Source organism: Festucalex cinctus, chromosome 10 (genome assembly GCF_051991245.1).
Source record: "Festucalex cinctus isolate MCC-2025b chromosome 10, RoL_Fcin_1.0, whole genome shotgun sequence".
NCBI lineage: Eukaryota > Metazoa > Chordata > Actinopteri > Syngnathiformes > Syngnathidae > Festucalex > Festucalex cinctus.
Genome location: NC_135420.1, coordinates 13,590,663 through 13,595,685, shown reverse-complemented (window position 1 = coordinate 13,595,685; position 5,023 = coordinate 13,590,663).

Here is a 5,023-nt window from a genome sequence, read left to right as displayed (position 1 = left end):
CTTTTGTCTTATCTATTTATCTCTCCATCCATATTTAATAATGTAAATATAAAATTAGCGTTATGTGAGTGCATAGTAATATTTGTTTTTGTTTTTTTTAAATGACACAATTAGACTCATAATTGGTAAAGACTAATAAAAGGTGCAATACTGCTCATTTTGCCTTTTGCTGAACTCATTTTTGGCCTCTTGAGGGATGACGTGTCCATTGATTCGCACTGAGGATGCTGCTAGCGAGCAGCAGCACAATGTGAGGAAACGAAGTCGCACATGACACATTGACGCACTTGCATGCAGGTGGCTTAGTAACCCTTAGCTCCAGCATGCTGGTACCGTCCAGCTGTAATCGCAGCAGAGAGGAAGCCGCTGCTTTTTATCAAAACAAAACAATGGATGAAGAGATGGAGTGGGAAAAATAGATGTGCCTTCTGACTTGTAACACACAGGGGTGGAAAACATTCCTGTATTACAGCATCAAGTGCGGAATGATATGTGTCGCATTTGCTATTTAAGTATGAAAATGTCAAGGTGATAAAGAAGCCAACTGGCATCAGGCACCGGAAAGCTCTCAGGCAGATATGCTGGGTTTGCCTTCTTTCCATTTGCCATGCTTGTTAAAACGAAAAAGCTCATCTGCTATTTCGCAACATTTTGTTGACAACTCTTGTCACTTTAGAACACACTCCACAGGGGTCTATTTATATCTAGGTAAGCACTTTTAAAGTAGGAGTCAGTCTTAAACATTTTGTGACAATATGTTACATGTGACCTCACTAGCCTAAACATGACATTCTGATTAATAATACATTTGTGGAATATGAGTTATGAAGAAAAATTCAGCCATTTTTCGCCATCTCGTGGTGGCCATTTTGTCACTTGCTGTCGACTGAAGATGACATCACAGTTACTTAGGTCTCATGTAACAACCCAATCACAGATCAGGTTCAGAAAACAAGTGAGATGTGATTGATCGTTGACTGAGCCCTGAGCAACTGTGATGTCATTTTCACTCGACAGCAAGTGACAAAATGGCTGTCCCTTGAGATGGACAAAAACAGGTGGATTTTGCTGTTTTGTTTGTTTGTTTGTTTGTTTGTTTGTTTGTTTGTTTGTTTGTTTCCAGCGTTGACTCCCCTTTAAAGATTCTCAAGGGTTCTTGCTAAGTAACCATCAGCCACACAATCATTATGAACAAAATAATCGAAATTACATCCATTTTAGTTAAAACAGCTTCTATTCTTATGTTGTAGTATTTCTGGGATTTTGTGTCCCAAAAATGGACCTGCCAGTCTGAAACGTCCAGAAATTCCCGATGGCCAGTCCTCCCCTGGTTGACCTCCAAATCTATGTCCAGAAAGTAGCAGTACTTTGGAGAGAGTTCAGACACTTTCACTGTTGAACGGATTTGGTCTGTTAAAGCTACATTTGTTGCATAATATTTAGAGGTGTAATCAACATGAAAATTACAACACTGGGAAGGTCATTCTTCAATTTGCCAAAGGGACAGTTTTATGGTCTGATGAGACAAAAAAAAAAATGAAAATGATGTGTGAAAGCTTTGAGAAAGAACCGCTCATGATTTTAATTAAACAGCCAAGCTTGATTGTCAAACTCAGTGAAGTTAATGCCACAAATTGGCTTGAATGGCTTATTCCTCAAGACAAGCAAGTTTCCAACAACACTTTTAGGATGAGAAGCATCCCACTCTGATTTTTTTTTGTTTTTTGTTTTTTATCAGTAAGCGGCCATGTGTGCTGCTGATAACGGGTGACGCCAGCCAAGAAGAGCATGTCAATGTGTCTTTCTTGTAAACCTCCTGTTTCCTCTTGCCCAGTCCTCAGAGAGCGATCTACGTGACCCCTACTACCTCTTCCAACAACACCATGACGTGTTGTTGACCCTTTCCGGGCATGTTTGGTGGTTTTGGTGAGCACAGGAAATAAAGAAACTGTCAGTAAACAAAGGAGAGTTGCATTTTGCTATTTTACGAAGCATCCAGTAGAAGAGAGCGTATTTAGATACCGCCTTTTACACGGTGTGCCCTCTCAGGAATGTCTTTACAAATCTACTCATTAACCTTTTGCATAAATGTGAGTGTGTTTTTTGGGACACAAAGTCACTCCACAGCTGACTTGTGAACAGGAATAAGAATAAACCGTTGGGGTACCCTCACTACATAGACAATGAATCGGGTTGATCATCACAATTTGTTTTCACACCAATTGCTTCATCCTGTACTGCTGTAAAACTTTAATTTCTCTTCAATAAAGGATTATCGGAGAAGTGTCTGGTATCTTTGTTCCTGCCTTGTCACAGAAGAACATCCACACTTGATGGCTGAGTGGAAAATGTTCTCAAGCATGTACCCTCCAACCCCCCATAGCAGTAAATTCCTTCATGGTGACTAAGACACCTAACAGACCCCAGGTAATCCTCTCAGGTGGGCTTAACTCAACAAACGGATCAGGGTAAACTTCCTGTGTGCTAAAAGACGGAAATTTCCATGTTATGTTTAACAGCCTGTTAGTCTTTCATCGCTGCTCACCTTGACACCTTCCTTGTTGTGTAAACGGCAACAAAAGATGAAAAGGAACATCTGATGGAGAAGTGGCAAGGCCGGAAACTATGTGACCAACTATGTCATTCCACCTGTTTTAGATTTATTAACTTTTCGGAGAAAAAACAAAAAACAAAACAAAAAACAAACAAACACTGTTCTCCTTCCTGTATGTGCTTGTCCAAGGTCAGTTTCATCTAACATGGAAACTGTTCACTAATTATTAATCATTTCTCAAACAAAACAAAAAAAATGTCCTTGAAAAGGTGATTTCATTTGCATAAACACACAAGAATGAGTGCACTAGCTAAAACTGCGTGAAGTGAAAACCCAGAATATTAGGTAAATATAATCACCAAAAACACTTTTCTTTTTGTTCCCATTTTTTATGGGACTGTCAGTGTTACCTGTTTGACATCTATTAAACACGACACAAAAAGGAGAGAAGACACTCAGTTCAGGGCTCGGGAGGAGAGAGGAGAGGAACTGACTGATACAATTCACTCCCGCACTCTCTGAAGATTCCACTCCTCACCCTCTCTATTTATTTGGTTTTCCACGCCCCTAGTTACATGTGTGTTCCATCCCTAAAAATGCAAATGCAAGGCATAGTTGGAACACAGCGTACTTGTTTGTCGATGTATTGTGCATGTGAGTGGAAAAATGCTGAGTACATGTGTGGTCAGGTTTGCAATCACTTCTTAACAGAAAAAGGCGACCTCAGCAGACAGGCTCAAATTATTCTGCTGCGTTAGTAGATGTTGTGGTTCTTCAGCTTCTTCGGTCATCTTCAAATACCAAAGCATTCTTCATTGCAAGCAGAAGCAGTTCTTCAATTATTCCTACAGGGATGAACTCAAAGATCTAAAACTTCCACATATACAATACAGTATCACCATTTCTCTCAAATATTGTTCACAAACCCGTCTAAATCTGTGATAGTGAGCACTTCTCCTTTGCAGAGATAATACACCCCACCTTACAGGTGTGCCATACTGATTAGATACCATGATTAGTGCACCAGTGCAGCTGAAGTTTTAGATCTTTGAGTTCATGTCATAAAAAAATGGTGGCGGAAAAACAACAGTGTTGCGTTTATATTTTTGTTGAGTATATCTCTAGTTCTGCTGTGAAGTTGGACAACATTATCTGACTCAGGAAGGCCCTGCGTTTCCATCTTTTAAACTAAAAATAACCTCCTGCACCTGTTGGAAAGCAGGCTGATGTGTGCCGGCTATAAAAGTAACACAAAGAGCCAAGAGGTGCTCAAATGCCTCATGGAGGTGAGAAAAGCTGCCATGTAACCTCTTGTTGAGGAGACTCGAGTCAGGAAAAACAAATGTGACCGTGGGCCGTCACTGATGAACAATGTTTTGCCACTCTGCAGCTGCAGGAGAGTTGGGGGAGAGAAAAAAAAAAAAAAGCAGCGTCGGCAGGCAACAGGATGCACATGGCCCTGAGAAGGATAACTTGTTGGATGCAGGAAATGGAGAGAAGGAGAGGAAGGGGGCTGTTTGGATCACAGCTGTGTTCGGATTGAGAAAATTCCTGTTTTGAAGCACAGGCAGGCGCGTTGCTGTCCTTTCGCGAGTTGACAAAGCGGCGGAAGAGCACAGTTGGTCCGGGCGTGCTTGTCGTTGTTTTGAGTCACATAATGAAGTACAAAAAATGAGAAATGGGTGGGCAGCAGTCTCAGTCTCAGTTAAACACAAATATTTAAGTATAGCTTATGAAGAGTTACTTGTTCTTCAAAATCTGACCAAGATATTTTCACTTCTGAGAGACGTTTTGGGGAGGCTTTCCTGTTACCACGCTCAACGCAAGATTCTACGTGATTGGTTGAGTTTGTTGTGGAAGAGCCTTCAATTCAACTCCATCAAAGACCTTTAGAATATTCGACAACAGATCCTCTCTCTGGTGATTGCATTGATTCTGTTTAGCGTTAGCATTAAGCTAGCAGAAGCTTTGTGTCTGTTTTGAATTCACAAGGTAATATGTTTAATTTGACAGTAAACTAAAACAACGAGTGGCAATAAACAGCCACTGGAGGCTTTAATTACGCTGCACAAACGACAATTCACCAATCAGAGGCCAGTATTTTGGGTCATGAACTCTGATCACCGCAACAAGAGTTTTTTAGAGTCTAATTGTAGCTCATAATGACAAACAAATTATGAAATGGATTACATTAGCAAAAGGGAATTGTTAGCTTTACTAATAAATGTATCTCAGAGATTCACCACATGGTATCTATGAAAATGGTAAGGTAGTGAGTGATTGTTTTGCCTTATGTTTGACATCATTGAGGATGTCTTTGATGCAATACCTTGCAGAAAAATATGTCTTTTGAACACGTCACAATGTTTATTTTGTGAAAATCAAACTTTCAATCCATGAATGAGGCATTAATGGAGCTTTTTTTTTTTTTTAAATATATTCACATATTTCAAACAACATTGCACTTGC